The sequence below is a fragment of the Ochotona princeps genome, chromosome 26 (assembly GCF_030435755.1).
Source record: "Ochotona princeps isolate mOchPri1 chromosome 26, mOchPri1.hap1, whole genome shotgun sequence".
NCBI classification, from domain to species: Eukaryota; Metazoa; Chordata; class Mammalia; order Lagomorpha; family Ochotonidae; genus Ochotona; species Ochotona princeps.
The window spans coordinates 20,880,706-20,901,270 of record NC_080857.1 but is presented as its reverse complement, the minus strand read 5'-3'; the positions used below and the strand labels follow the sequence as shown (position 1 = coordinate 20,901,270).

At 40.6% G+C, this 20,565-nt stretch overlaps 1 protein-coding gene and 1 non-coding gene across 11 annotated transcripts in view; both read left to right on the top strand.

Moving 5' to 3' along the window:
• The window catches only part of SIPA1L1 (signal induced proliferation associated 1 like 1), a 313,038-nt gene that overhangs the window by 131,528 nt on the left and 160,945 nt on the right, over positions 1-20,565 (top strand). Inside the window, exons 1-2 of one of the 10 annotated variants that reach the window (XM_058655257.1) lie at positions 948-1,212; positions 2,303-2,370. The exons of 8 other annotated variants lie outside the window; for them this stretch is intronic. The gene's annotated coding sequence lies outside the window, so the exon portion shown is untranslated. Of the gene's footprint in view, positions 1-947; positions 1,213-2,302; positions 2,371-20,565 lie in introns of those variants that run through there. One more of the 10 variants, XM_012926731.2, reaches the window with a different exon arrangement.
• On the top strand, positions 6,262-6,367 carry LOC118759828 (U6 spliceosomal RNA). The gene has a single exon (XR_004996412.2). It is a non-coding gene; the product is annotated as a U6 spliceosomal RNA (small nuclear RNA).

The window sequence follows — 20,565 nt, the reverse complement described above, 5'->3', positions numbered from 1 at the left end:
ACATGCCAATGTTAAGTTAGTTTTAATGGATTTAGTTAATATTTTAATTTCATGGAGATAAACTATACAAGACTGCTTCGAAAAGTTGGTGGGAAACTTTAACGAATACATGTTTATTTCAGTCTTGAAATATTTGAAATCTGTGCATGGTTTATTGTGCTATTCATTTCCATGATTTTTGGAAACTGAATAAAGGAAAAAATGTTGAACTTCAGTGACTTCCAGAGTTTCGTTTCTTCACAAAGCATTGTTAAATGAGTAAAAAGGCAAACTTTATAGAGGGCATGGAAATATTTGCAATATGTATATCCATCAAAGGTTGCATGTATATATTCTATGTCAAGAAATCCACATAGCCTTTCTCCCTTTTGCCTTGCTCTTGGCCAAAGACAGAAGATTTGAATAGACAGTCCACACAAGGAGGTGCTCATTTGGCCAAATAAGTCCCTTTAAAAAGATATAAGAGAGGCCAGGCGGTGTGGCCTAGCGGCTAAAGTCCTCGCCTTGGACACACCGGGATCCCATATGGGCGCTGGTTCTAATCCCGGCAGCTCCACTTCCCATCCAGCTCCCTGCTTGTGGCCTGGGAAAGCAGTCGAGGACGACCCAAAGCATTGGGACACTGCACCCACGTGGGAGACCTGGATCGGCGCAGCACTGTCCGTTGTGGCTCACTTGGGGAGTGAAACATCGGATGGAAGATCTTCCTCTCTGTCTCTCCTCCTCTCTGTATATCTGACTTTGTAATAAAAAATAAATCAATAAATCTTTTAAAAAAAAGATATAAGAAGGTGGGCAGTGGGGGTGAGGATAGGGAGCAAGAAGAGCATTAGCTTCTGTCTGCTGGCCCACCCATGATGGGGCCTGGGCAGTGCCTGAAGCTGGAAATGTGTTCCAGGTCTTCCCCGAGTGGCTGGCAGGAGCCTGTTACTGCAGTGACCCTGCTGCCTCTCGGAGGCTGCACTGGTGGGAAGCTCAAGACTTGCCAGAAAGGGAGTGGAACCTGGGCTCTCCCCGTGGAACAGGCCTGGAACTGCCCAGTCAGCGCTTACTCCCGCAAATGGTTCTTACAAAGAAAAAGGACATTATTATGTAACATTATAGTCAACCTGTGAAGATAACTAATGAAAAAAGAATTGTAATTCAAGTGAAGAGAGTTGTTACCACTGGAGTTGTAAATTGGTGCTTTTAACCTGGCCCTTCCTCTTGCAGGTATGCAGGTCCAACAGAAACATACATATGTAAGCCCCAGAGAATGTATAAAGAAATATTAATAGCAGCATTGCTTCTGTGTTACCATTATACCAAACAATACCCAGCCAAATTTGTTAGTAGTCAGTGGAAAAATACCTTGTGGTATTTTGCTTCCTGTTACAACATAGTATTGCATGGTGTAGAACAGAAGACAGTTTTTTTTCTTTCCAGTTGTACATTCTGGATGACATTTTTAAACTAATGCTTTTCCAGTACTGGTAAGATGACCGGTTCAGAAAATAGCAGAGCCAGTCTGTAAAGCAAGACTTGATGGTGCTGGTGGGCTTTGTGGATGTTTAGGCTCTCTGGACATGGTTTCTGATGTATTGCTTATAGCAGTTTCTTAATTGAGTAGTTACCTGGTGTGTTTAATTTGTGAAAATGCTCAGGAGTGCACACAAGATTTCTTAATTAACAACATCCGTTGATAACTAATTTTTCTCCTGCGGTTCATACTGCATTCCAGAGTGTTGTCAAGTAATTAAAATTCTTCATTGTTAGTCATAGTTATTCTTAACCCTTTCTCGTTCATTGCCGAGTTCCCTTATTTGGTCATTTTAGTCTCCCATGTTAAGGATTTCTGCCAAGTCTGAATATTTTCAAGTGCCAGCACTGAAACTTCTTTATCATCATAGGAATAAACTATGATGGATTCATTAAATAGAAAAAAAATGGCAGCGTTTAAAATACGTACATGGTGGTAAACATACTGATGGAATCTTGTTATTAGTAATGCTTTTGTGGTCTATCAACAGTATTTTTTCAGTTACGATGGTGAAAAATTTAGTTAATGTTAATATACTTCTCAGTGAAATGACTGTTATCCTTGTGCTTCCCTAGGCTCCTCCAGTCTTCCGAGTGTGCTGTCCATTGTTACAAGGGCTTCGGATTTCATTGCCAAGTGTACTGTACCTCCCTGAGGGCAGGAATGCTTTGTCTCCTAGTAGAACGCATTGCTCAGATTGTCTCACATTTCATTTCAGACTTGGTGATGAAATCCTGAAAAATTTGAAGTCCTATGTGTAATTTCCGCTTTTCTCTTACATAGGACAAAATTGATGCAATTTCTGTGATGATGTAACATCTATCCCAGTTGAAGATCTTACAGTTTGATGGGTATTATGCTTCTCACTTTCTGAAAAATGTGCTTAAAGTAAGCAAATGTGAACATAATAGTAAGTAAAGGAAGGTCTGGCATTATTACATTTGATAGTGTAGCATCCCTTATGCCAAGAAAATGACTACAAAAGCAAATTAATAAAGTTATATAATCAGAAGGGTGTGATTGAACTTCTTGCATGGGAATATTTTCTTTAGCTTTCCATTTCAGAGTAGATACATTTATGAAACAAAAATTGTGAAGAAATACAGGGTTCACATGTAGTTTCTCCTGTTAACATGATAAAGTATCGCAATGAAGGAACTAAACCCTGCTTTTAACCCTGATTCCCAGTGTACCTCCCTGTCCCCAGCCTCTAGTGATCCGCATTCTGTGTTCACATTGAAGCTTTTTTTTTTTTCGTAATTTCCACCCATGAGGGAGAACATGTGATATTTGTTTTATGTATATGATTCCACTTGCCGTGATGTCTCCCAGTTCCATCCATGTTGCTGCAAATGGCAGAATTGTATCCATTTTTTTGTGTGTGACTGAATAGTATTCCACTATGTTTATAGATCACATTTTCTTTATCCATTATCTGTTGATGGAACCTTGGTTGGTCCTGTATTATAGCTGTTGTTAATAGAGCTAGTGCAAACAGTGGTACAAGTATCCCTTTGATGCAGTTTATTCATGTCTTTTGGATATACTCCCAGTAGTGGAACTGCTGGATAATATGAGAATTCTCTTTGTAGAGATTTCCATGATGTTTTCTTTTTTAAAAACAGTTTTTTTTTTATTCATTTTAATTGGAAAGCCAGATATACAGAGAGGAAGATCTTCCATCCGATGTTTCACTCCCCAAGTGAGCCACAATGGGCCGGTGCGCGCCGATCCGATGCCGGGAACCAGGAACCTCTTCCAGGTCTCCCACGCGGGTGCGGGGTCCCAAGGTTTTGAGCCGTCCTCGACTGCTTTCCCAGGCCACAAGCAGGGAGCTGGATGGGAAGTGGAGCTGCCGGGATTAGAACCGACGCCCATATGGGATCCCGGTGTGTTCAAGGCTAGGACTTGAGCCACTAGGCCACGCCACCGGGCCCGATGTTTTCTACAGTGGCAGTGTCCTGCGCAGTGTTTGTTACTCTGTGATAACAGACATTCTGGAAGGGGAGAGGTGGATCACTGTACTTTGGATCTGGTTCCGTGATGGCCGGTGATTCTGACTGGGGTTTCGTTGATTTTTGTCTTTTGAAAACTGTTCAAGTCCATCACACTTGTCATAGCTGGATTGGTTTTGTGTTTTTGTTTTGTTATGTTACTGAGTTTTTGCAGTTCCTGATATGATTTGGGTATGCAGCTTTTTTTAGGTAAGTAGCCGGCAGGTATTTTCTTCCATTCTGTCAGACAGTTCTTCACTATTGATCATGTGCTTTGCCATGCAGAAGATTCTCTGACATAATCCCATTTGTCTGATTTTGCTTTTGCTGCTTACATTTTTAGAGTCTTATCCAAGAAATCATCACATATACCTACAACTTAATTTTGCTGGGCCCAGTGGCTAAATCCTGACCTTGCAGGTACCCATTATAGCACCAGTTCGTGTGTTTTGATAGGGGTTGTATAGAATCTATCGATCATTTTAAGCAGTATAGACATTTAACAGTGTCAGTGGTTCTAATCCATGAGCATTATATGCCTTTATATGTGTGTGTTCTTGAAGTTTTCTTTCATCAGTGTTGTATCTTTTTGTTGTTGAGTTCTTGTGCTTTTTTGGTAAATGCATTCTAAAACATTTACATTGTTTTTGTGGAAGGGACCTCTTGATTTCTTTTTCAGTGACATGCACTTTTTAGTGTTGATTTTATATTCTGTTTACTGAATTGGTTTCTCAGCTCTAATAGTTTTTTTTTTTTGGTACTGTTTAGGTTTTTCAAGGACCAACATTATGATCATTTGCAAAGACGGATATTTTTATTTTCTCCTTTCTGTTTTTATTGCATTTCTTTTTCTTAATTGCAGTTGCTAAGATTTTTCAGTACTGAATTGAATGAGGTTGGTAAAAGTGGGCATTCTTGGATTGGCACAGTGACTCCACTGGCTAGTCCTCCTCCTGCAAGTGCCAGCATCCCAAATGGGCGCTGATTCGTGTCCTGGCTGCTCAACTTCCAGTCCAGTCACAGTCCTGGTGCTGCAGCATACAGTGGACTCCTCGTCTGGGTCTCGCAGGCTGAGTGTTAGATGTGCTGGGAATTGTGTCCCATTAATAGTGATTACTGAGGGCGATGCTGCAAATGATTCAGCTATAGCTAAAATTCTTCATTTGAGAGACAGAATGAAGGATGGAGGAAGAGACAGTAGGAGCTCCCATCTACTGATCTCTGCAGAGGCTGCGAATGGCTGAGCCTGGACTGGTTTGGGACCATGCAGAACCCTGGGATACGATAGAGTCTCCAACTTTGTGACAGTAACCTGGTTAACTGAGCCCTTACCACTATCTTCCAGGGTTTGCATTAGCAAGAAGCTGCAATCAGCAGCCTGACTCAGCATTGAGCCACACATTTTAATATGGGACACGGGTGTCTTAACTGCAAGGCTGAACACCTGCCTTCTTCAAATATTTTTCCTTAATGTTTCTGGGTAATCCATTTCCCAAAGCTAAAACCAGATAAACTTGTCGCTAAAAATTGGTAGTATATATTCATTTATTTTAGTAGAATATTTGGGGATTAATTTTAGGTTTATGAAATTTGGAAAGAGATTAACACAGTTTAAATACACACAACTGAGGTAGGTATTAGCATATCTTTTCTTTTTTTTTTTTTAAAGATTTATTATTATTGGAAAGCCGGATATATAGAGGAGGAGAGACAGAGAGGAAGATCTTCCATCCGATGTTTCACTCCCCAAGTGAGCCACAACGGGCCGGTGCGCACCGATCTGAAGCCAAGAACCTGGAACCTCTTCCAGGTCTCCCATGCGGGTGCAGGGTCCCAAGGTTTTGGGCCGTCCTGGACTGCTTTCCCAGGTCACAAGCAGGGAGCTGGATGGGAAGTGGAGCTGCTGGGATTAGAACCAGCGCCCATATGGGATCCTGTGGCTTTCAAGGTGAGGACTTGAGCCACTAGGCCACACCGCCGGGCCCGATCTTATACATATCTTTTCAAATGTAGTATTTTTAATAGAAGTGTCTTTGCCTCTGACCTTCGTTTGATAGAAAAACAATTTTAAGTAACTGATGTTTAAAAACAAGTATGCTTTTTAGTTGTGCTTTTCCCTTTAACATTACTTCTGCCGTGTTGTATCATGGCCCTCAGTCACATCAAGTGCTGGGAGACTGTGTGTCGGATTTATGTTCTGCATTGGTGAGCACAAATGCACTTTATTGAATCAAGACCCGGGGGATCATTTAATTATAGAGTCAGTAATCTGTCTGTTGAAATGTTCAATATTTTATACTTTTATGAAACAAAAACTCACTTAAAATTGCATGTGTCCCGCTCCTGTTTGTTCTGCTTCCGTTTTTCAGTTGTAGTTACAGAGGAACATGAGAACTTTGTAAGGAGAAAGATACCAGCTATTAAGGAATGTAAGATACTTGATGTTGTAAGTGCGTTCTTATGTGAGTGCACTCTTCAAAACTGTAGTTTTGCATGTACATTGTTATGCTCCAGGTTGTAAGATACATACTCATTTGAGGTATGTTAAAATGAAGAAAAAAGTGAATTTTATATTCAGGCCAAATATTTGCTGCTCTTAATAAAATTACTTTAACTTAGAACCTCTGGCTTTTGTTGAAGACAGTATGAGAACTATTTATTTGACACATGTTCTAATTAGTGTGACTTAAGTTTAAGAGGGTATGAGAATTTTACGTGAGGTATCACTTTAAAAAAAAAAAACAATTTGTGCTCACTTTGGCAGCACATACACTAAAATTAAACAATACAGAGAAGATTAGCATGGCCCCTGCGCAAGGATGACGCGCAAATTCGTGACGCATTCCATATTTTAAAAAATACATATATAAATTTTTTTTTAAAGTAAGATTAAAAAAAGCAAATTTGATTTCCTGTGAGTTACAGACAATAAGAAGCCATGCTGTGCTCCACCACAGTGTGAGGCCTTGAATTGTGGCCCCCAAGAACCACTGCTGGCATTCATGATTTGTAGCATTTTCAGTTTTTCACCGATGGTTACCCTCCTCTGTCTCACTATCTGAGCTGTCTTTTCTGAACTTCGATTTTTGTTTTTCAGGAAAAATTTCTGCTACCTTTCTTAGCCTCCAGTGTTGCCTGGGGCACTTCAGGCACTTTGCAGCCTCAGGTATTTGTCAGTTCTCTGTGTAGGATTTGTGTCTGCCCTTCTGCTTAGGTTGCCCTAGTCTAGTCTGGGGCAGTTTACCCTGGCTTCTAAAGCTGGTGATGACCTTTTGTTAGCTGTCTACGAAAACCCGTCCTCGCTGCTGTATAAATGTGGGCTCCCGCTTGGTCTCTAACATGGTGATTTTTTGTCTCTGTTCCATTCTTGTTTTATGAAGATGTATGTATGTATTTATTCGGGCAAGTTACATGGAGAGGGGGTGGGCAGAAATCTTCCATCTGCTGGATTAGTCCCAGATGCCCACAATGACGAGGGCTGGGCAGGGCTGAGACCCAAGAGTCAGGGTCTCATGTGGATGTAGGTTCACATGCCTGGACCATCTGTTGCTGCTTTTTCTCAGGTCATTAGCAGGGATCCGAATTGAAAGTGGAGCAGCGAGGACATTAACCAGTGTCTATAGGGCATGCCACCGATGCAGGTAGCACTGTACCCAATGTCAGCCCATTCACCAATCTTTCAATTCTGTGATGCATAGATTTTCTTCCCATTTCATCTGCTATTAAAATATTGAAAAATGTTTCATAAACATATCCGCTCCAATACAACAATTGTTTAGACTTTTTGAATGTTTTCATTCTTGGCTTGACCATACACAGACCTATTTCTCCTTTGTTGTTTGGTTATAATATTGGTGTAAAGGTGTTACTTCACTTGCCACCTTGACTTGATACCAGTTACTTTTCTAGGTTTCCATATGATCTTCATTATTTTCACATTAAAGAGTAATAAATTCCAGATTATGGTGTTGATTTTCTTTATCTTCTATACAATATTTCTGTTGAGAATAATTGATTTGTTTCCAGATTCTTCGTTGTGTTTCTGCAGAGCGTACGTTCATGCGCCTTTGCTTCTGTTGTGTTATGTACGTGGGCTCAGTTGCTCCAAGTTGAGTGCCTCTGGGTGCCGTTGATGACATCGGCAAGGGTGCTGAGTTGTTGGCTCAGTGTTAGCTGCTTTTCAAAGCCCTGTTCCTCTGACAGCATCAGAACAGCTTTAGTTCAGGCTTCCTGTCAGAGGTATATTTTGCTATTTTAATAGTTCTAAACCAATGACTATTTTTTTGTTTTGCTTTGATTTTTCTGTTTTATTAATCAGTTAGTATTGAAATTGTATTTCCTTATAAATTCCACCAATATTTTATATTGTATCTACTATAGTATTGAAATTGTATTTCCTTATAAATTCCACCAATATTTTATATTGTATCTACTATGCAAGCCCTATCAGAGAAACCTGTTTTACATAGCAATGTTTCTAAACTTTGTTCTTAAAGCAGAAATGCGTCACCATTCCTGCTTTTTCATTCTCTGATGGTTTTGCTTTAAATTCTGCTGTGGGGATGGACATTTGAGTTACTTCTTAGGTCAGAATATTGGCTGGAGGTAATCCAGTGTGAAAAACTACTTTGACTTACTGCAATTGCTGAGTGAGTTTTAAGTGATTAACTCATCACCCTATATGCCTAATAGGAAAGGAAGGATCCTTTCAGTTGTAAGGCAGTGTCATCAGGATCTTGTATAGTTTGCTATATATGTCTAGCATAAAGCCATTACTGGCAGGAGAGGCGTTGGGCACAGTGTTTAGGCAGCATTCAGGGATAGAGGCACCCCATGTTGGTGTGACTGGTTTAGAGTCCTGGCTTCACTCTGTATTCCAGCTTCCTGCTGTTGTGCACCTTGGCTAACAGGTGATGGCTCAAGAAGCAGTCAAGTCCTGACACCCTCCTGCGTGGATTGCCTTGTAGCCCTTGAGGGTATTTGAGGAACGGAATGGAGCAACAATAGGAATTTTGTCTCTTGGATAAATTAAATAAAATTTTGAGTAAATTTGCCATCACTAAATGGGTCTCTTTCTTGTTATGTAAAAATTTCAAGGAGTACATGGTAACTTTTTAATTTTGCTAACTGGACATTTTTGTTATAACAGTGTAAGTTATTCATATTTCTGAAATTTTGAGAGAACTTTGTTGTTGAATTGTGTCTAATATTTTTTCTGCCCCTTCTTTTCCTTAGTACTTTTTACTTTCAAAACTTAAGTAATCTAAATGTTATAGTTATGGTTAATGGAAAATGATTTTCAAATAACTTGCCATAGTAACACTTAGGTTGAGAGTAATTAAGCTAGCTTTGTGTGTTAATTGATACGTAATGCAGGCACATGGATAGTTTAAATATGAATTTGTTATAATTTCAGATTATAAGGGACTGTATTCATTTTTTACAGTGCTAGCCTCTCAGTGGAATGCATTTTTTGCAATAATCAATGTGCTGTCAACTCATTTGACTACTTACTTGCACATCTCAGTCTTTGAACTTCCTTTCACTTTCTTTTTTGACTTGAATCATGAATATATCCTAAAGTTCCAATCATAGTTGCTACCTCCTTTCATATATAGTTGTATGTGAGCTCAGCCTTCGTCCATGTTAACTTACATCAGGCCCTTTGCCAAATCAACCCCCACTCCCTTTTATGTCAGATCTGTATACTTTTAGGTAGTTTTTTTTTTCTTCATAAATCCGAATACCTGCAGGGGCTAAGCATGTCAGTGATCAAGAGCAGGTCCCTGGATAAGAAAAATGACCTGTTATAAGAAAAATATCAGGGTGAGTAGAGTGATGGATAGCAGTTGACATAGGTCTGGGATCAGGAGGAGGATCTTGCAGTGGTGGAGAATGGGGAGAGGGAAGGGCCAGCATATCATATGTGGCTCCAGCCACCATTGCTATTTGGGGATGTGGGCCCAAAGGGACCAGATCTCTTGATCTTCAATAGAAGAGGTGAACTTGGATTTGCATGTGAAATGCGATTGACATAGGCTTTTGCTCCATGGCTCCTTCCTGCAAAGGCAGCATTTTATGTTGGGTGTGTTGGTCACTGTTCCCTCCCTCTCCCGTTTTCTCTTTTGCTTTTTTCTTCGTGTAATAGTAGTGCCATCAGAATAGACCATGCCTCCACTCATGTTAAGATGGAACGTTTCAAATGATTCTTGGCAGCTTCTTACTGTGTTACTTCTTTGGAGAGGAATCTGTGTTATGAGAAAGGCTTTATGTGATTTAAAGATTTGTGTATCAAGAGAGGAAGCCAGCACAGGGATTTCCAAGAGAGAGCTAGGCTAATGGCTGCAGTCTGGACTGCCTGTTTGGGGTCGAATCCTGGATACAGCCATTAGCCGATGCTGATCCCTCTTCCTACTTCCATTTCCCAATAAGCTTGTTTTAACCAAAAAGGTCAATTCACCTTTTCATAGGTGTCATAGTTTCTTGGATTACCAGGAGAGAATTTATTGAAAATATAGCCTTTGTTTTCTCATACGAGCTTTTCTAAGGTGTTCCTAAATTCAGTACTCCTTTCCACCTATTGATTTCCTCACAGTGTGATTCTGGATTCTCCTAGAACCATTTGTGGTTAGCAGAAGCCCTTGAAGATTGTGTTTGGCTTTGTTGTAGAGCAACTGTTGACCTTGTGAGAGCTCATGTGGGCTCTCATTGCAGAAGCCGTGGCTGTGGAATAGCGTGAAGTGAATCCAGTGAAGTGTATGTAACTTTCTCTTGAGTACAGGGTCACCTCAGCCATTGGGAACACAGGGTCCAATCCTTTGGCTTATAGGTCACAGTGGCCGTCATCTGTAGGCCAGTGCCACGGGTAGCCACACGGAGAAAGGTGAGGACTGGTGTTGGCAGTCTTGCTGTTGGATTACCTAGCCGACTGTCCTGCTTCTGCTCCCTCTCCCATAATCTGCTGACACTCGTTGACTGTTTTTCCTGGGTCCTGTTAGGAACATTTATTGTAGGTCCCACCCTTTCAGTTGTAGGAGTTTCTGGTATCTCAGGCCTATCCGTTTTTTGCCTTTTCTCTGCTTCATTTGTTCCATATGTTTCTGTTTCTCAGTCTGGTTGCACTGTGCTGCTCTCTTGATGTCATCTGTCCTGGGATTGCCTGTATTCCTTTGAGTTCACTCAGATTTATTGAGATAGAAGAATGGAAAAAGTTCATAGGTCATGTGAAGAAGCAAATTTTAACACATTTAATTTAAATATCTAATTGACTTTTATTAGTTTTTCCCTGAATGCAATAACATTCCATTTAGCAAGCGAGGTGCCCTGGCACAGGTGACAGAACAGTTAGTTTTCTACAGTAACTTCAGCTGGATCAAGGAAGCAGTACAATTCAGAAATGGGGTAGGTGAGTATCAGTTTACTTCAGGTGACTTGTAGGAATGAAACAGAGGGGTCTTTCTCATGGGGTAGGTCCCTCCAGGTTCACTGTGAGCTTTCTGATTCACTGCTGGAATTCCCTGATTTTTGGAAAAAGTGGCCTGTTTAGGAATTTGCCTTATTTTTTAAAGTGTTGGTTTGCTTCTGTGGTGGTAACAGGACTCAAGTTGGTTTGATCTGTTGGCAGCTGGTTCAGAATCTTAGTCCAAAACACTGGCTTCTCATGAATTCTATTTAATAGTTAGCAGCTATGGACTAGAAATCTTTCCTTTATTATACACTTTACTATTATTTTCCTTGCTGCTCATGATGGTTCCTTTTAATCCTATGATTACTTTCAACACATCTATGACACTGCTTACAAGGTCCCTGTCTCAGAATGTTTTTGTTTTGTTGCTCGCCTTAGTAAAAGCTGGTACTACACATAGTCCATTAGCTTACAGCAAGGCCCAGTCTGCATTTGGGTTCCTATACCACTTGGTGGCTATGTCACATTGAATGATTTTATCTTGAGGCTCTCCTTCCTTCCTGAGCATTAGATAATGGACTCTGCCAGTTAACGATATTACTAACAACAAGACAAGACTGTCAAAATGAAACAGTTGAATCATCATAGATTCTGAAACTGTGTTTGTGTGGAAAAGTTGAATGAGTACTGACCTCGCTAGCTCAATCAGGTGTGGCTTGTTCTGAGTCCTCTGCATGGTCTCCTGCCAGCTCTCCTGCTGCCCCCTCCTCAGGTCACAGGGTATCTTCTTCCCCCAACACCTTTTTGTTTCACGTTGGTTCTGTAGTCCACGTCTCACAGTCTACCTTTATTTCAGTTTTTTGGGAAACAGCTCATTGAGTATGGTCTCTAGACAGGCAGGAGATGCATTTGCTTCTCCAGATGAATTGCATTAAGGTGTCTTTCCTTGTATGAGTTTAAATTTAGGAATCTTTACATCTCAGAGTTTCTCATTTTGCATAGCAATAGAAGAAATGTTTGATCTCTGACCCTGGTTCTTGACACAGAACCTCTGAACCCCTTAGAAAGGTGCCTCAATGATCGGAGGGATGGGGACATCTTTTGTGAGGATGTTTGGTTTTAGTCCCTGCTTCCTGGCAGAAGAGCTTTTCCAAATGTTTGGTTGCATGATGAGATGATTGGTGGCTGGCGAATCTTTCCATATCCTGTAAGATGGGGGTTGTTTCTAGGGGTGTTAGAGGTGTGTCATCCCGTTACCTCCATGGAGCCCCGGCAGTCTGCAGACTGAATTGCTAATCAGCCGCAGCCAGTGATCTCATCAATCGAGCCTATGTGATGTAGCCTCTGTTCCCTTATAAAAATCCTCCAAAATGGAGTTCAGGGAGCTTCCTAGTGGGGAGCCTTTCAAGGTACCTGCCAAGAGGGCACCTCTGAGCCTGGCGTTTCTTCCTGTCCCTTCTTTCTTTGGCTGTTTCATAGTTGTAGTCTTTGAAACCAGTTGGTAAATGCAGATTGAGTTGAGATTTATTGAGTTCTGTGAACCATCCTAGGAAATGACTGAACCCAGACAAGGGGTTGTGGGCTTCCACTGTGTTGGTCAGGAATACTGTGGCCTGGACTTAAATGATTGACATTTGCAGTGGGGTGTTCTGATGAGACTGAGCCCTTTTCTTATGGGCTTCAAGGTAACGCCATGTTGACAGTGTCAGCACCAAGTGTCAGTGTTATTAGCGCAGTGGTATCTTCCAAGAACTAGAAAATTTTCTGGAGTGGAAAAACTGCACATTTGATGTTGGAATTAGTGGGTGATGTTTCTTTCGGAGTCTCTGAAACAGAATAGCTTTGTGTATATATCTGTACACACACACAGGCACGCACAGAGAGAGAGGGAGAGAGATGGGGATTGATTGATTTTAGGGAAAGAACTTGGTCATGTAATAAAGGCTGGAGCTTGAAAATCTGAGGGGCCAATGCAGGCTGCAAACTCAGGTGTTGATGGTGCAGTCTTGAGGCAAAATTTCCCTGTTTGGCAACCCTCAGTTTTTTGTTGTTTAGATTTTTTCAGCTGTTTGAATGAGGCCCGTTCATATTATCAAATATATTTGCCTTTACTTGAGGCATAAAGGTTTAGATATGCGCTCCAGACATAAAGTATCCTCATAGCAACACCTAAATTATTACTTAGATAATGGAGTATTACACTCGTGCTAACTTAACATGCAAACTAACCATGATATCTGATGCAGGCTTAGCCAGTGTAAAAATGCATTATGTGGTTGGTTAAGTATTGTATCAATAGCTTTTAGGCCAGAGAGGCTAACCCAGTTGAATGTCCGTGTTTCAAAATCTTGATAATTACTTTCTTTTCCGTGACAGTAGGCCATGTATGGCTTTGGTGAGGGCTGGTCTGGTTATCCAGCTTGTGTGAGAAGGCTGTCGTCCCCCAGCCCGAGTAGTTAAATGTGGCAATTATGATTTGAGCCATGTTTCTTTTGTGCTTATTTTTAGTGAAAAGATCTGTATATTGGCTGAATTTCAAAAATTTCATAACGAACCTGGTTATTTAGATTTCAGGCCAAATGCACAGTTGTTGCTGTAGAGAGGAAAGCAAACATTTGCTTTTAATTTATTCATTGTGTGCTAAAGGAAAGAATGGAGAATTGGTGCAGCAGAATGATGGCTTAATAAATTCAGTGACTTGCTAGGCTGATGCACCCAGTGCATACCCTTGAGAACGGAGACTAATGATTTGCTGAAATGTATTTCTAGTGTATCCTGTAACAGCTCATTTCTTCTGTTACCCTGCACAGTTATTTCTTAAATACATAAAGATGTCAATTTGTTTAAAATAAAAATCCTCATAGGCTGTGGAAATGCTCTTTTTGAAATATTTGTTAAAAAGCAAAGTGAGTTAGAGCTGAATTAACTTAAACTGCCACTTGATGTCTCTGTGTAACTTACCACCTGTTTGATTTTGTACATACTGTGACCCATGTAAAACATGGTGTGGTGCATCATAATTGAAGCTGATTTAAACCCACAAAGCAATAGATAGTGCCTCCGTTCGCAGTCTTAAATATGTAGCTTATGCAATTTTTCAGATTACTAAAATTAGTCAACTCTTAATGTTGTAAAGAACCTTTTGCTTGGAGGTTGACAAGGTCCTGATGGTGACCCAGGGCTGGCTGAACCGGAGGCATGTGTCTAACGCTTAGCATCCTGCTCGCACGAGGCTGTTTATGTTTGGCTTTTATGGTCCATTTATTCTGATTTGCAAAGTTTAAACTGTTGTGGTTGGAAGCTGTGGTATGTTACAGTATATCGTATACAGAAATGAGTTGATAGTGCAGTTAATAACAAGCAATCTTCCCTGACTTCTACAGCTGCTAACAGAACTGGTGCTTGCCTTTTCCTTAAATACGTGCCTTTCTCTTGAAAAACTGCAACGTGGATGTCTTTGCAAGTGTTTTATTGGGGCACAGGGAATTTAAGTGCATTCTTCTATACATGACAAATGAGGTTTACAGTTTTGTTGTACCTTATTTAATCCTGTATTTGCCAGGGGCTCAGTTTGATGCTCCAAGATGTAGCGAGTTGTGTTACTGTTTTGGGAGAAGTTAATGTTTGTGCCTTGGGAATATGCACAGTCTCTAGGAAAAAAACAAACTGTAGTGATAGGTCTGTTAAGTGATAGTGGTCCAGCCTTCAGAGAACTTGGGAGCTCATTTTTTGTTTATAACTAGTTTCTAAAATGTATTGAAAGGCATTGTCTCTGGTTTCTACTTGATTCAGTGTAGCTTCGTAGTTCACTGGTTTTGCCACAAACAGAGCCACATTTTGGTTTTAGTGATGCTGTTGGAATGTGCATTGTTTGCAGTTTTCAGTGACTAGGAACAGTTGGGTGTGTCTCTGTGTCTCCTGTTCTCAATGAGAGTAACTGCAGGGAGGAGGTTTCTGGGCGGCAGGGTTGTCCGTGTGTGGCGCTTCCATTGGGCCGCTGGCGACGGCTGTTCAGCGCATACTTCCACCAGAGCGTCAGGACTTGCCGTTGGCCGGTTTTGCTGCACACATGAGAAGCTACTAGATGTGTAAAGGTGCTTTCTATTTATATCCCTTGCTTTCTAAAGAACAGTATCATGTCGTGTCCTTAAGGACGTTTTCATTTCCTCTTCTGTTGCAATTTTTGTTTTTCTCTGTATTGCTTCTCTTTCACATACGTTTATATAGATTAATGCATTCTGGATATTTAGATTTTGTTGTATGTTTTCTAATGTAGCTTATATTGTAATTGTCTTTGTAGTATCCTTTAATGAGCAGATGTTATTTACAAATTTTTGTTCACTTTATGAGTTTGAGAATCAGCGTTCTCATTTGCTGGTTCACTCTGCAGTTACCCCCAAGTGACTGGGTCTTGGCTGAACTCGTACGGGTTCCCATGTGGATGTAAGGAGTTGAGTTAGTTGAGCCATCCCTGTTCCCTTCTCAGATCTGCATTAGCAGAAACTAGGGCCAGATGATGAGAAACAAACGTATGCCCTTCACTGTGGGCCACAGGCACCTGGGACGGCAAGGGAACAGCAAGGGCAAACGTCCTCCTCCAGACATTCTTAGTTAAATGTAGAATGGATTTTTTTTTTTCTTTATGGTTTTTCTTCTTATGTTGTTAACCTTTGGTGGAGGCATTAAATATACTTTTATTGTCCATAAAAGTTTTATAATTTTGACCTTTACGTGTAAGTCATCAGTTAAATTGGAATTCATTTTTATTATGGAGAGTGAAATAGTTCTGTTTAATTTACCCCTGTAAGGATAAATATCTGTGGAAGTATCATTGTTAAAAAACTTAACTTTTTTGCTTTAATCTGCTGTTCTCTTTGTGTTGTAATGAGTTAACAAGGCATGTCCCCTCCCTACTGTCTTACTAGATTGTTGGGCTTTTCACTTTTCCATGTAAGCTTCGTCCGTCACAAACTCCTCAAGTTCCTTGAGAAATCCTATGGATGTAGATGTTATTCTATACAATAGGTCTTCAAAAAAGTTTAAGAAGGTATATATTCCAAAAAAAGTTGATGCCTGGATCTCAAAATGTTTGCACCAAAATTCAAATTTATTTAAATCTTTTAATTCAATTTTCTCATGAACTTTTTTATTTCCCCTCCTGTGTTTCCCAGTGTGGTCCACTGAGAGTGGCTGAAAGCAGCCCCTCCATCTCAACCAGGAGGATTTCTCACATCTGGATTTCAGTTTTTGACCTGCTCCATTTCTGACCTGGGCCAGATCACCTTCCCCACCTTAGGCAACCTGGTGGTCCCCTGCTCCCAGGAGGTCATCATATTGATGCCGAGCTTAGTACGGACACCCAATCGGCATAGCACACTGCAGCCCAGAACTCCTAAAGCGATCCTCTGGCCTCAGCCTCCCAAGTAGCTGGGACCATAGGCGTGCACCACCATACCTGGCAGATTTTAGTTTTTTAAAAAGGCATTCTGTGTTTTAATAAAAGAATTAGGAGACATATTGCTTTTAACGATGAGAAATTGCAAAATGAGACCTGTTTCTTGTTTCAGAAATAAAAGATGCAAAAAAGAAAGGTAGGGTCATGTTAAAATGCGCTGGAAGCTGTCTCTTTCTGTTGGCCAATCCTGGGCAGATTGGGTTACAGCAGCAGTAATGTCTGTAGCTGATTATCGTTATAGTGATTATAGTGATTACAAGCCACTGAATGCATGAATAATATCAGTACAAAGGACAAAAAAATTAGTTAAAAGCTTATAAACAGGATGTTGACATAGCTTCAAAGGATCTCCCTCTGTAATTCTTGCTAATTACAAAGAAGGAAAGTGTAGGTAACTCGACAGTGGAGAAGCCGGGCAGATACTACTTCAGTCAGCTTATCCAAGTGAACATATTCCTTCAGCAACAGCACCGATCGTAGCTGTGAGTTCTCTGATAATCCTGCCAGTATACTTGCTCATTATTCATTTTTAGATAATACTATTTTGAATTTTGATCAAAATGTAGAAATGTGCACAGATCATATAATTAGAGGACAGGTCAGTGCTATTCAGAAATTGAATTCGTCTCTGAAACTTAGCCACATCCCAGGTCATGAAAATAACCAGTATTATTCCGCTTGTCCTTGTTTGTGCCTGATACTGAACTTCGTATAAACAGAATTATTTGGCATGTATATTTTGCAGGTGGCTTCTTCTCCGTGTTATATTGATGATATTCATTCATACTGTCGCAGGTAGCAATGTTGTATTCTTTTGATGACTATGCCATTGTACAGAATTGCTTGATTCTTTTTGTAGTTTCTTCTGTGAATGTACATTGAAGTTGTTTCTAGTTTTTGGCTGTTAGGGGTTACACTGTTGGGAGTATCCCTGTTCATGTTGTAGTGGAGAAAGTTCTTTTATTTTAAAAAGGTTTTTTTGTTTGTTTGACAGACAAAAAAAAAAATGACAGAATAGGCAAGGAAGAAAGAGATCTTCCATCCCTTGGCTTATTTTTTTTTTTTAAAGATTTTATTATTATTGGAAAGCCGGATATACAGAGAGGAGGAGAGACAGAGAGGAAGATCTTCCATCCGATGTTTCACTCCCCAAGTGAGCAGCAATGGGCCGGTGTGCGCCGATCCGATGCCGGGAACCAGGAACCTCTTCCAGGTCTCCCACGCGGGTGCAGTGTCCCAAAGCTTTGGGCCGTCCTCGACTGCTTTCCCAGGCCACAAGCAGGGAGCTGGATGGGAAGTGGAGCTGTTGGTATTAGAACCGGCGCCCAAATGGGATCCCGGTGTGTTCAAGGCGAGGACTTTAGCCGCTAGGCCACGCCGCCGGGCCCCCTTGGCTTATTTTTGAGTTAGCCAAAGCTAGAAACCAGGAACTCCATCCTGGTCCACTCCCATGTGAATGGCAGGGGCCCAAGTACAAAAATCTCTCATCCACTGCTTTCCTGGTCACTTGAGCAAAGTATTGGATTGGGAGCAAAACAGCCAGGATTCAAACTGGCACCTCTTTATGGAATGATGGTGTGACAGTAGCTTAATACACTGCACCACAGCAGTGACCCCAGAGTTCTTTTTTGTACTCATTATTAGGTGGCTGGCTGATGACCCTGTAACAAATGACAAATGAACACAATAAGCATAGCAATTTACTTACTATAGGTCATGTGTGACAAGAGAGCCTGAGACACACAGACACTGTGTGTATTTTTGTGTTACGGTTGTCAGTGAATGGGCAGGTGGGCAGAAGCCTGGTCAAACAAAGGAGGCTATTTTTTCTAAAGACTTGCCGGGTCTGTTTATTTGTATTCTCAGGATCCCCCTGCCTTCACAGATGAAGACATTCCTTTCCAGCAAGTATTGGGGGGGCGAGTCTCGAGACCCACTGTATTAGGAAGGTTGGTGAATTCTGTAATGGCCTACAGGATGAGAGAGGATCAGAGAGAGGTTTTTTTTTTGTTGTTTTTTTGTTTGTTTCGTTGTTGGTTGTTTTCCTCTGCAGTTTTCTTAAATGCCAAAGTACTGTTGTATTTTGGAATAATATCTCCTAAACCCCTTTAGTATCCTTTGCCACACATTTGTAGATTCATTTATGTTGGCTGAGTTATGCAGCATATATGCATATGTTCAACTTTAATAGATACTGCCATATAGTTTATTAATTTGAGGTATAAGTAATGTTACCTACCACCTTATGATTTTACTTGTCCAGTATGTTCTTTTTTTTTAAAGATTTATTTTATTTTTATTACGTACAAAGTCAGATATACTGAGAGGAGGAGAGATAGAGAGGAAGTGGAGCTGCCAGGATTAGAACCAGCGGCCATATGGGATCAAAGCGAGGACCTTAGCCACTAGGCCACACTGCCGAGCCCCTCCAGTATGTTCTTAAATGTCTAATGAGGTTGTGGATCTTCTGTTTCTTGGTATTTAATTTGATTGTCATCTTTTATGTGACATCACTCTTCAATATTGCCTTTGATGACTTCCATCTGGGATCATCAGTGCGTGCCTACTGATGACACACTCTCGTTTTTGCTTACCTGAAAGTGCTTATTGTTTGAGAAGGGATTCTCTGTAGCTGTGGAATTTAGGTTTGATGAGTATTTCCCTTAGTTCCACTGATGGTATTGAGAAACCAACCATCACTTTATTTGAAATAATTTGTAGCTGACTTTTAATTCTGTCTGAATTTTTTTGGTAAGGTTTATTTTTATTGGAAAGTCAGATATACAGAGAGGAAGATCCTATGTCTGTTCATTCACTCCCCAAGTGGCTGCAATGGCCACTGCTGCACTGATCCTAAGCCAGGAGCCAGGAGCGAGGAACTTCCTCCAGGTCTCCCACATGGGTGCAGGGTCCAAGGCTTTGAGCCATACTCAACTGCCTTCCCAGTCCACTAGCAGGGAGCTGGATGGGAAGCAGGGCTGCTGGAATTAGAACCGGTACCCATATGGGATCCCAGTGCATGTCAGGCGAGGACCTTAGCTGCTAGGCTACTGCGCTGGGCATCTGTCTACTGTATTTGTGAAGATTGTTTTTTATTTGATGTTGTGAAGTTGCTCTCTGCTGTTTCTTGGTATCGATTTTCTCTTGGTTTTTTTTTTTTTTTTTTTTTTGGCCTTTCTGAATTGAGAATCCATGTCATTCCCACTAGAGAGTCTGTACATTGTCTTTTTCTGATACCTTTTTTAAACATATGTCAGCCCCACTTACTTTATCACGCATACCGTTTTCTCTGTCTCATGGTTACATTTCTTTATTTGGGAAGCATTCTGAATACTTTTCCAGATCTGTCTTTCACTTCACTGATCTTTATATATATAAAGATCAGTGTCTAATCTGTAATTTATCCATCTCATGAATTTTTTTAAAACTGCTCAGTCCCTTCCCACCTTCCCCATTGTCAGATGGTTTAATACTAAACTTTCACCTGACTCTTTTTCTATTCCCTTTGGTTATTTACAATTCTTTGTTCTCATTTGCAGGCTTTTCTTTTGCACCCATGTACGTCTCCTTTTGGATATCAGGCTTTATTAGCTTTAATATCTGGCATGGTGAGGAAAAGCCATGATGCTGGGTTTTGATTTAAGATCATGACTCACAATGTCTCATCCAGCCATGTCTTTTTACGTTTTATATTGAAATAATCTCAAAATATTTTTAAGTTGGAAAAATCTGTCAGTTTCCCTTTAGCTCTAATTCATCTTCCCCAAATGTTAATAATAGTAAAATTATCATAATATTAGCATTGACGTAATATTGCTTACTAATCATCGTGTGTGATGTGATTGTATTTTGTCAGCTGTTGCATTAAGTATGTCCTTTGTACTAAACCAAAGCAGTATTGAGCATTGCGCCTAGCTGTTGCGTTTGTTTTGGTCTCCTTTTATCTGTGGTGTTTGCTAAATGGTTGTTTTTCCATCATTCTTTCTACATTTGTCAATTGAAATTCTTCCATAAGGAAGTATGAGGGAATGGACACTTACCTAGTACGTACACTAGCTGGTTTTCCTAATGGAGTAGCTGGCTTCAGCTCTTGTCTCAGACACTGTTGTCCATGCACCTGCTAATTCAGACCTTGAGAAGCAGCTCCAAGGTGCTAGCTCAGGTAGTTGGGTTCCTGCTGTCCACGTGGGAG